This window comes from Cydia pomonella, chromosome 11 (assembly GCF_033807575.1).
Source record: "Cydia pomonella isolate Wapato2018A chromosome 11, ilCydPomo1, whole genome shotgun sequence".
NCBI classification, from domain to species: Eukaryota; Metazoa; Arthropoda; class Insecta; order Lepidoptera; family Tortricidae; genus Cydia; species Cydia pomonella.
Genome location: NC_084713.1, coordinates 6,155,364 through 6,167,725, shown reverse-complemented (window position 1 = coordinate 6,167,725; position 12,362 = coordinate 6,155,364). Strand labels below are relative to the sequence as shown.

General features: G+C 34.0%; 1 protein-coding gene across 2 annotated transcripts in view; it reads left to right on the top strand.

The window, feature by feature from the left end:
- Positions 1 to 12,362, top strand: part of LOC133522694 (axoneme-associated protein mst101(2)-like) — a 255,262-nt gene that overhangs the window by 83,685 nt on the left and 159,215 nt on the right. The gene's annotated exons all lie outside the window — the stretch shown is intronic.

Here is a 12,362-nt window from a genome sequence, read left to right as displayed (position 1 = left end):
GTATGTATTTATTATTACTATAAAGTATCTAGTGTAAGGAAAAACTAAAATATAAAACATCGAATTCATGTATAATTGAATCGAATATATCCTTGGAATCAACATTTATTTTGTTTTCTTTCAAAAAAATCATTTGTTTCCGTCCCAGTGCACTTCGTTTTACGGAATCACACTGAATCATAGGAGCTCTGCAATACAACATCCCAATCCCATCAAAAATTGCGTTCCGTAGTAGATACTCGTAGTCGATAACTGCTTAAGAAATAAGTCTGATTGCAATAAGAACTAGGATTGTGCAAGTTGCAAAACTTAAAGAATATTCTCAAAATTTTCGAGAATTTCTGGAAACTTTCATAAGAAAATTCTCATGCAAGTTTCCACTTAGAAAGTTCCCGTTAAGATACGGGATTGTTACTCAATGACATTAACTGCTGGCGACTGTTTTATTTAATATTTACGTCACTTTTTGGCGTCTCTTTCAAGAGTAATAGAAATCGAAACTAACTGTAAGTTTTTCAATAAACGTGCAGAATAAAATACCGAGAACAATTTATGGGAACTTTGCAATTTTTGAAAATTCTCTTTGGCACATTGCTAATGAACTCATTATCGTTATTGTAAGAATTGCGAGTAGGCTATAAAGCACGAAAACTACCATAAAATAAAAACGACTGCATCCACCATTTTCCAATTCAGGGGCGTTTTCATACCGCTAAACGAAAGCGTTTATCTATCATTAAAGCCCCGCATTGTTTCCTGAAGGCAGTGTTTGTTGACGCATGGAGAAAGGTGCCACAGATCGCCGGGCCAGCTAATGAAGGAAAGGATATGTTCAATGGCTGATTTAATTAGTTGGTGATTACGGTATTGGTGACATTAGATAGTAGATTTATAAGTATGTGATATACTGTAAATATTACGAACCATTCATGTTATTATCGGTAACTAAATGCGTTCTTGGTTAGATTCATTGAATTGCTACGCGATGCTAATATAATTTTCATAGGGGTTCCAGGTGAAACACCTGTACCAAGCAGTGAAATATGATGTTGAAGAGTATGTTACCATGTTTTTAAAACCTTGCAGTGCAGCTTTCGTCACCGTAGTTCTGTGTTCGTTTCAGGTTAAACCGAACTATTTATTCTTATCGCTATACTAGCCTATATATACTACCGTCAAAAAGTTTAAGACCAAATACAATTTTTAGTTTCATTTTCAAGAACACGATTGATCGGTAACCCATTTATTTTGCAAGAAGAAAACAATCTCAAGCATTCGGTAAAGATGTGTAGAAGGGTACACAGCCAATAAAGAACAGCAAGGTGTGTTAAAAACATGATGTGTCCACCACAATCACCAGACCTTAAGCTGATCGAGCTTTCATGGGATGGGACTCGCCCGTAGGTCCAATCCAACAATGTCCGTCATCAGCAAAAACTCAATGGGAGATACTGCAACATGAGTGGAAATCCATAAGCCAAGAAACGCTACTACACAAACTTGTAGAAATAATGTCAAGATTCCTCTGTAGTGGAAAAGCGTCAAGCATTTTTCGATGAGAAACTGTGAAAAAACTTTTCATTATTATAATATATATGCCTTATTTAAATAAAGTCTGATTAATAAATTGTTTAACGCTTTATTTTTCGGATTGTAGGTATTTACTGTAAAGTAGTACATATTTTCGTAAAAAAATCATTAAAAACTTAATCATTAAGTTTTACCACGAAATATATGATTTATGATAAAATGTTGATTATTTGCATATTCTATGTTTGGTCTTAAACTTTTTGTCGGTAGTATATAGTACTACAAGCAGGGATCGGAAACCGGTATTTTTTGTATGGGAACGAAAACGGTATTTTTTCGTTCTTTGTTAATTATTTCATTCCTAATCGGGCAATCTAATAATACGAAGTCGTTATCTAAAAACACAACTGAGTCCTACATTTTGAGTATAAAATAAACCGAAATTTATGGTTATTTCGATGTTTTTGCAAAAAACCGGTTCCGATCCCTGACTACAAGACAGGTATATCGATCTCTCTCGCCTTAGTGTCCTTCGATTAAAAACCATTTAGGGACCGGACGAGGTAGGTAACTTATCGTATGCTGCAAGTCCAACTGGTCATTTTCTATCACCCTGTTCAATTTTCTTTACCGGTTATAATGAGCGATTTGACCACAGAGGTGAACGATTCATTGGTCTCTCCTGTTTAATATTCAAATGTTTATGGAAAAGGGACTTAATGCCTTTCTCATTAAGATGCCTTTTTCTAGAAAACAACGGAAATGTCTCCATTTCCCCTCACCGACGTATACTATCGTAACTCAACGTCGTTTACCGTCCATGTGCGATGTGGTTTGAGAAAGTCAAATTTGAATGTCTAATATCCTAACTAATAATTTAATTATTACTTTAGTGATATGCACCAGTCCGTGCGTGACCAACGATCCTATAAAATAAGAAGTTGTACCAGAAAATTGTACAAAATTATGTATAGTACCGGTCCATAAAATAGTGTTTTTTTTTGTATAGAGTAAGCAATATAGGTTCGTTTGTAGATTGCAAATTTTACTCGTCATTTAATACAAATATATGATGAACACTGAAATACTGTGAATTGTAATAGGAGACTCAGCATATTAATAAAATCAAATAAAATAATTTTTTTTTTAAATAAAGCCTCTATCAATTTTAAATCGTGAAAGTTTAAACTTGCGTATGAGATACAATACACCCTAGCTAGTCAAATAAAAGCATAAGATGAAGTTACTTTTCATCATTGTTGTGGTTTAAGAGCTGTAAGTTGTGCTTCTTCTAGATATTTCGAAACACCTTCATTTTTAAGTATAATAAAAATATCTTCGTTACTATTAGGTACTTCAACATTTGTAGACTTAATTTCTAATTTATGAGCAATATATCACACATAGTTCAAAAATGATAGGTTCCATAGGTTATTTTCTATAACTCCATAGGCTTAATTTTTTAAAATAATATAGGTAATGTCCACTTCTGATTGAATATCTCACAGCCGGCAGACGAATATTGGCTGCGTTGCGGTGAATCCGCAAATAAGCTGTGCGGTCACTTTCTCACCGTATGTAGCCCGCGGTAATGACTGCGCACTTGCTTCTTTCGCTTTTAGAGGTCATGTGAACACGAGGACGTGACAATGGGCCATGGGCAGGTCTGTGCCATTGCGGATATGGGACGCTTTTTGTTTACAACGATACGAATTATATTTAGTACGTATGTCTGAACTTGTAAAGAGCTTTTTAGTTGATAGAAAAACTAGCGAAACCACGACAAGGCTATGCCTAGAAACTTATTTTTCAATATTTAAATAATTTTCAATTATTTGAACGTTGCAATACTGACATTAAAGTATGTAGGTGGGCCAAAATACTTTTTAATGCCTAATCCGAGCATACAAATTTCGATAAAAAATAAAAATAAAATATTAAATTTCATTGTTGTTTTAGATAAATATAGATTAGTTATAGTTCGATTTATAATATACATACCTCTGCAGCGATAGTTTTAATGAGTTTATTATATTTCTGGCAACTAATATATCAAGGTGTCAAGAAATTAAACAACAGCGTTACTTTTTTACAAAATTAACTTTTTTTATTAAAATGGCACAATCAGACTTTTCAATATGTCAGTTTTAAACTGTAACGCTTACATTTAGCTCTTAGTAAGTTAAATCACAGAAATAATCAGTTTCATGGAGTATTCTTAATAATTAAGATTACTGCGTTACCAAAGTGTCATTTTAAAACTTAAACTTTCCTATTAATAACAAAAAACAACTTATATTGAATACCACCTAATGGCATAACCTTCCACTTTTGATCAATAATACGTACGTAAGAGGTTCAGGCATTTAAGATCACTAGAAGCCCATGTATTACTGAAATAACTACAATAATCGAAGGGACACAAAAGTAACGCAGTAGTAAGCTTAGTAACACAGTAGTATTTTCTTACATACTATACTTAGTACTTTCTATAGAGATCTGTTATAATGATAAATGATACAGTTGGCTTGTCATGTCCTTCAGGTTTTGTGTACATAACTCCCGTATGTAAAGTTACTTGCTTTCTTGATTCGCCAAAATGGTGGGACTGCACCTCTTCAAAATGCTTACAGTTATAGTTTTCGCTAAAGTCGACATGCAGAACGACTTCGTTATTATTCAAATTATCTATAGCATTTCGATAACTCTTGTACAGTATTTTAATGCTGTAAATATGTTTCTTTAATTGTATCAAAGTCTGTTTTAAGTTTCCTATCAATTCTTCAACTGTTCCTTCAGCTATTTCCTTTACGTTATTAGAAACTTTTACTTTTTTGCCTGATTTTTCAATCATTTCCGATTTCCTTATCCAATGAGCCCATTTCACTAATCCGAGATTACCTGTTGTTTCCCTAAAAAGTATTTCTTTTGTCTTACAATCTTTACAATTGCCAGTCATACAAGCTTTGTTATATGTCGAGCATACTGTGCTAGCGATAAGTTCGTTCATGTCTGAGGTGGCAAGGACTCTTGTTTTGTGAAGAGCATCTATAATATACTGCGCATTTGTATGTGTCTTGCATAGGGAAGTCTCTCTTCCAGCAACTGAAGGTTTTACGTAAAAAGGCCTATTTTTTATGAAATATGAATAAGAACATCTCAGTTTGGGTTTTCTTTTTTGAATGAACGAAATGGGCCTTTCATCGTGTCCAGTAAATGGCGCCTCTGCATTTTTATTTTTTTAAAGGTGACAGTTTCCCGTTTACCCGCCGTAGCTCTAGAAACATCATCACGGTCAAAAAAGCTTTTAATATTATCAACCAGAAGCTTTTTCCCTAAAGGGTTATTCTGTCGTTTCATTACTTTCATCTGATTAATGCCCAAAGTCTCGCGTATAATACTAATCTTCATTTTAGACTTGGCTATGCCTTCTCCTTGGAAAATTCGTTTTAAGGTTTTCTTCTCTCTCACTGACTTCAAACTTTTGCAATGGTCTTTGATTGCATTAGATATAGTTGAATACTTGTTTTGGTTAAGCTTATTAATTTTTTTCGTGTCTTTGATTGTGGTTTTAGCTCGTTGGTATCTCTTTTTGTATTTATCGCATAGCCGTTTCATCTTTTCGAGTTCTTCCTGAATTTTCAGATTTTTTCTGTAAACTGCAGAACGATCTCTTCGTATTTGTCTTCGGCCTCTAGATCTCGGTGAAACTGGAGTTCCTGACCGTGGGCTGGACGCCGGTGTAATGTTCATAATTTGTTGAGCACACTTTTGACGTTCTCGTCGTTTCTTGTTCGCAGTCTTCCATTTACGCTTGATATTTCTGTGTTCACGCTCTGTCATATCTTTTACAAGTTTTTTATTTGCGTGGTACCTTTCAAGATGTTTTTTTTTGGCTTCAGCATTTTTTATAGGGTCCAACTTTAATTTAAGCCTATAACGACGTTGCTTTTCTGCGTTCGTTGACGCCATTTAGTGCAGAAGCTTCTTTCTGTGAAGAAAGAAAGAGTATTTTTGGATTTCGGTCTTAATAACATATTTCTAACATTAAAAATAATAAAAAACGCAACTGCGTTACCTTTACAACAACTGCGTTACTTTTTTCTAGTAACGCAGTGTAGCAGTTACGCAGTTGTAAATATTTGACTGCGTTGTAAATATTCACTAAAAAGAATAACAAAATGCAAATATTCTAACACTGACAGAAACAAAGCATGACTAACTGCGTATTAAAATAACAATAATGTAAAATATCGTCAGTACGTACCTTTCGACAGCGGTAACTCAGCGGCCACGCAATAAATACACGAACCTCTCTCAACGACTGTGACGCGACTGATCCGGCTAGCGGTCTCCCCCCCGCGCAGTTGCTATCATTCGTTCTAATAGTTACAATAAGTCGAACGAAATGAAGTCAAATAAAATGTAACACACTCACTTTAAGGTTTATTTTCATATAGCAACGCAAGGTAGTTACGATTTTGTTCTTTGTTGGGGACACAGACTAAATATTTTTTTATTCCATGAAATATTTAATGTAAAAAATATCTATTGGCGTTGTAATAAGGTTCAAAGGTTACATTTTCATAGGGACATTTAAGATTCAACGCCACCTAGGAAATATTGGGAGAAATAGCTAAGTACATCTTGACACAGTGCTCAAGGACAGCAATATTTTGTACTAAGAACGACTGCGTTACCAAAAATTACAACGTTGTTACCGCAATTTTAGGAAAAATAACATATTTTCCCGGTCAAATCTTGTTTTCTGCGTTAGAAAATAATGTTATATTTCGATATAAGTATATTTTTTGCGCAATTTTGTATTGATATCCCATAAAATTAATTATTCTTTCGGAGGGACCAGTTTTTAGGCATCAAAAAGTATTTTGGCCCAGGTATACTCTGGCAAACCCACTTTGTCAGTAGAAAAAGGCGCGAAATTCATATTTTCTATGGGAGGACAACATTTAGCGTCTACATTTTTCTAAAGTCGCCTTTTTCTACTGTCGGAAATGGCTTGCCAGATTATAAATTGGATACTTTTTAGTTTTCAAGTTCTTGGTAGTCCACAGAGTTAAATTTCTCTACATGTTTTTGAAACTGGTGAGGCAACATTAAAGACGCTTATAATCTCAAACAATCTGTTTATGCAGTTTTGCTGAGAGTTTCCTATTTCTGAAAAACATTTCCTTATCTGGCAAACCACACAAGGTTAACGTCGTGGTGACTAAATTAAGTACAATATAACATTAAAATTCGTACCTTTCGAAACAAATTCGAATTGCATTACAGTTTCTAAAATAACTTGTTACATTGTATGTAGTGATATCAGTCCAACAGAAGGAAATCAATCACTAAGGTCAAGGCAAGGTATTGTTAAACGTTAACATTTCGCCGTCAAAAACATATAAGTTTGGACCTTACCTGCTTGTAAATAAGGCGTGTGTAATAAATCTGTACTCAAAAACATTGCCTACCTACTTCTTGCAGTCGGAACTGTGATACTGTGAAGAGTCGACTGGGCGGAACGAGCGGTTTTATATCTTTGGAAACGTGTAGCATAATAAGTTTGCGTTTAAGGTGATTAAACGCAAACTTATTATACTACACGTTTAATTCTTATTATACCTACTTTAAATATACTTACAAAAATAATAAATATTTCATTTATCTAGTAGAAAGAGTCTCCCGCATGAAAGTCAGGTTTTCTTTTCTCGAGTTATATCTACTTTTATCAATTATTAATTTATCTCTTTGCTATTTTTTGTATGTAGTACACTTTTATAAATGTGGTATTTTTTTGGTATTTTTTGTGTGTACTGATTTAGTAAATATATATTAAGTGGGACAATTTGAGATTTACAAATTCATTTTTAAAGATTAACAAGTACTTAGTTAAAAGTCAATATGAAAACCTACCTACTTGTTTAAACTAATAAGGCGGTAATACAAACATTGTACATACCTATGTACAATGTTTGTATTAAAATACTCCTATGGTCCCAAATACTCGTAAGCACTTGATTTAAAAAAAAAAACCTGGTGTCTACGGTAGTTTCAATTACAGAATTCGACATGGAAAATGAAGTCATTAATCATTTTCAAATTACATTGCAAAACGTTAGATGTATGTAACGTTTATTGCATTGTCAGCAGTTTAGAATTTATTGCTGCCTGTTTAATTTTGTTTGTTAGGCTGTTTCCTAATCTAGTTTAGTGTAGTAATAGAGCAGTGCTATAGCAAATAATATTTATCCAGTAACCACAATAGCATATATAGGCATCAAAGGTTTTTCTTAAAAACTTAACAAGCCGCAGTCACTTGGTTAATTGACGCATCTAGCTGACTTTCATGATACAGGCATAGCCTAGTGTAGAAGTCGTCGATAATCTGCGGTAAGGTAGAAGTACTAGTGCTCGACGCTGCACTAGTACTCGACATGGGCACTTTATGTCAAAGTGACAAGGATTAAGTTCGAATACAGCAAAATCTTCGCTGTTCAAATTTAACCTATATTTCCATGAAATTAAAGTGCCCATGTCGGTGACTAGTGCAGCGTCGAGCACTAGTACTTCTACCTTACAATTCTTCTTGGTTAATAAATATTTTTACTTTTTAAACAGCAACTGAAGACACCAACCGCAAAAGAAAAATAACCGGCCAAGAGCATGTCGGGCCACGCTCAGTGTAGGGTTCCGTAGTTACTCTTCCGTCACAATAAGCTAAACTGGAGCTTAAAGTATAGTAAATTGTTAACCAAGGGATGAAACGGTACCTTTCACCCGAGTTAAACAAATAGGCAAATTTGCATAATCAGTACCTAATTAAAGTAAGTCTTTTTACTATGAAGGGAAAACTTTTTGCGATAACTCAAAAACAGCTAAACTGATCATGTCCCCTATAGTTTTCATTTAATGTCTTTCTTAAGCTCTACTTCCACGATTTTTTTCATATTTTTTGGACCTATGGTTCAAAAGATAGAGGGGGGGGACACAATTTTTTTTTTCTTTCGGAGCGATTATCTCCGAATATATTCACTTTAACAAAAAATGTTTCTTGAAAACCCCTATTAGTTTTGAAAGATCTTTCCAACGATACCCCACACTCTAGGGTTGAAGCGAAAAAAAAAATTCACCCCCACTTTACGTGTAGGGGAGGTACCCTAAAAAAAATTACATTTTTAGATTTTATTGTACGACTTTGTCGGCTTTATTGATTTATATATCCATGCCAAATTTCAGCTTTCTAGCACTAACGACTACGGAGCAAAGCCTCGGACAGACAGACAGACAGACAGACGGACATGGCGAAACTATAAGGGTTCCTAGTTGACTACGGAACCCTAAAAAGCGCAAAGATGATTAAACCGTAACGTAATTTAAAATGTAATGGTGGTACTACATTGACTGTTATGTAACGTCATGTGACAGGGACAATCATGGTTCATAGTGTTTTATTATGTTTTTTCTTTCACAAAAAGCTATACAAGGTGTAACAAAAATAGTGGGGATCCGTTTCAGGGCATATTCAGTATCATGTTCTGACTAGGAAAAAGCAGAAGCTTTTTATTGACGCGAAATTTTTTGAAAAATCATGTGTAGTTTTAATATTGTAACTAAATCATGTTACTACGACCATTTAAAGCTGTAACTTTGAAACACGAAAGCCAATTAACCTACAAATCAAAGCAACTCCTTGGATTTTAATGTCATCAGTATCATTTACCGAGTACTCATTTTTAAAATCCAGTAAAGTGTGACCTCTAGAACCGTAACAAAATTGCAAAATCCGGCTCATATGTGTACTGGTTTGTCTAAATCTTTTCGTTCTGTAGATGGAAACAATCCTGACCGCTTAGCTAGCAGGTTTAGCATACCGTTTTCGTCTCAATTAGCATGTATCTACATTTTGACGTGTCGATAGCTCACTTTGAACTTGACATTCGATCCTTTATGGTTGGAGAAATTTGCTAAGGCGTCTTCTTGGGAGGTGTGACAATCATTTGTGTCCCCGAAATGGCGGTAAAGCTAATGTCAAAAATACAGATGGAAATGAATTACTAACGTAAGTCTGTCAAAATTGATGAATGAATTTCGCGCCTTTTTCTACTGAAAAAGTTGTTTGACAGTCTATAGTTCACTTTTCTTGGCCTAATTGATATAAACATAAATCCTTATTATAAACTGATTAGACGAACGCTCGTAATTTATATTTATTTACACTAACAATTTAATAAGCACCTTGAGTAAAACATTATTTACATCAGTTATATTCCGGTCAGTGTAAACAGCTTTTCTACTCTATTATAAAACACTATTACTCAATTAGCATGACAATGTAACAAGATCCCTGTTATATCAACTTTGTTACAATTTGTAATGTAACTCGAGTTCCTAGTTCCTACCTATTGATGTACACAGGTGTTCAAATTAAAAGTAATGGACAACTTTACGCGTTGACAGTAAAAGATTTATTTGCAATGACTGGCTGAATGAAATAAAACTTTGGTCATGAGTGTTTATAAATAATGTTAATAAGTGACCCAATGCTGTACATGACAGCAAAATTAGTTTTTTTTTCATTTATGAATGAAATAATATATATATTAAATGTTATAAAAATCACGTGTATGTATATACGTAAAGAGAAATCTCTGTTACGCGAATAAAAAAACAACTGGCGAGAAACTAGTCCATGTGCAATTTTTAAAATAATACTAAAAAAAATTACATTAGATCACAAGTAAATAACTCTTCACAATTTCATAGAAGTGCATTTACAAAACAAACGCATAAACTAAAAGTTAAATATTGCTTTAAGTATTTAAATACGAGCATGCTAAATCTAAAAAAAAATATTTATAAAAGAATATCTAAATCAAAAATAAAATAAAAGATATTGATATTTACCACTAGCTTTTCGGTGAAGGAAAACATCGTGAGGAAACCTGCACACATCTGCGAAGAAATTCAAAGGTGTATGTGAAGTCCGCATTGGGCTAGCGTGGGGACTATAGCCCGAGCCCTCTTGCACATGAGAGGAGGCCTGTGCCCAGCAGTGGGACGTATATAGGCTGAATTATTATTATTATCTAAATCAAAGTGATTTATTTGTTTAATTTTTTTTGGTGATCAATAATGATCGCCAATAAAAAATAAAATATAAGAAGGGTATGATACTCGTAAGATTGTACAAAAAGGATACAAAGCGTGACATTGAAAATTTGGCCACGGTTGGTTTGAGTCAATAAACATTGTAAGGAAAAGCTTACCTTGAATTAACAATCATTTAACGTAAATGACTTGCACCTGTGTTTAATCATACTTCAATGAAAGTGGTAAAAAGTAGGTACATTTGAGACTATACCTTGTTACTTTTCGAGGGAATACGACCAGCCTTCTGGGCACTTCGCCCGTTGATAGAAAATTCGACCACATTTTACCTTTTATTTAAGTTTTTCTATTCAGTTTACTATGTCTGTTTTTTCTACCGTTGTTTATCAACTGAAGGGTCATCAAAATAATACTTACCTACCTATACTTGTACTTATAGTGATTGCTTGTAAAGGTGTAGATTAGGAGACTATATTAAAAAAAAAAGTTTGTTTCCTTTTTATGATTAGAAGTTAAACAAAGTAAATAGGTATCTACGAGTTGTTTGTAAGTACATCATTGTATCATAACTGAGCTGATCGTAAAAAATATTTTTTTGTCGAATGATTCACGGCCTCACAATAGTCTTGGCTGATCGCTATCAAATCTGGTTGACGCCGCCAAGAGCAACGAACTGGATGAAAAAAATATGAAAACGACTCTTCGACTTATTTTACGGGGTTCTTATAACTTTACTATTTTGAGATTGTTTTTTTTTGTTAAGCTTCCAATCGTTCCGATTAACTGCAGCATCCGTCCAGCTGCTGAGAAATCCGTCCAGGTCGTCCAGCCATGTCCTCTGAGGCCGACCATGTCGGCGTTTACGTTGTGGCACCCACTCCGTGGCTAGTTTAGCCCACCTCTGGGTGCATAATAATATTATGCACATGTCGCCGAGTCTCCGCTTAAGTGCTAATGGAAAGTTTCCTTTCAGTAGCTTTTATAGTGACCACTAGCTCTTCCGAACGTTTTGGATCCGTCCTTCGACCTCTTTGTCCTGTCTTTGGTTAAAAAAGACTATTTGCCCCAAATACGTATACTCGTTGACTTAGACATACTATAAAAATTTATACTATTGAAAAACGAAGTATTATCCAACTTTTCTAAAAAACCTAATTAATATTTACAGTTTAATAACTCAAAATATGATTTCTCTATCATGTTATAATTATTTTATGATTAAAAATGTGAACAAAAGGGTTTCCGAAGAAAGCATAATACATAATTAGATAATTACATACAGCAACTGGCCAACAACAAAGACGTGTTCGAAATGTATTGTAGTTTATGATAGAAGAAGATAAAGATATCATTCATTCATTTGCAAAACGTAATAGAACATACCATCGAAATGTAACAGCCAGTGGTCTCATTAAAACTGCGAGTTGCGCAACAATGAAATTGAAAATCGAAATATCAAAGCATATCGCCATATTGCGGAGAAAGTGGCCGGTAATAGCAATTTTATTTAGGAGCATTTTATTTGATCGTTTGTTACGTGTCGTTAATTCAGAAACAATGTTTTGTGTATATATGTTTCACCTTACCTTAATGATGATCATTGCATGTAAGTATACTATACTTATATTTTTCTTTGATTACTATAAATATCCTGTGAAATCATTTTTTCGGTCCCTATCTCACCAATTCATCAATTATTACCAATAGGACTATAT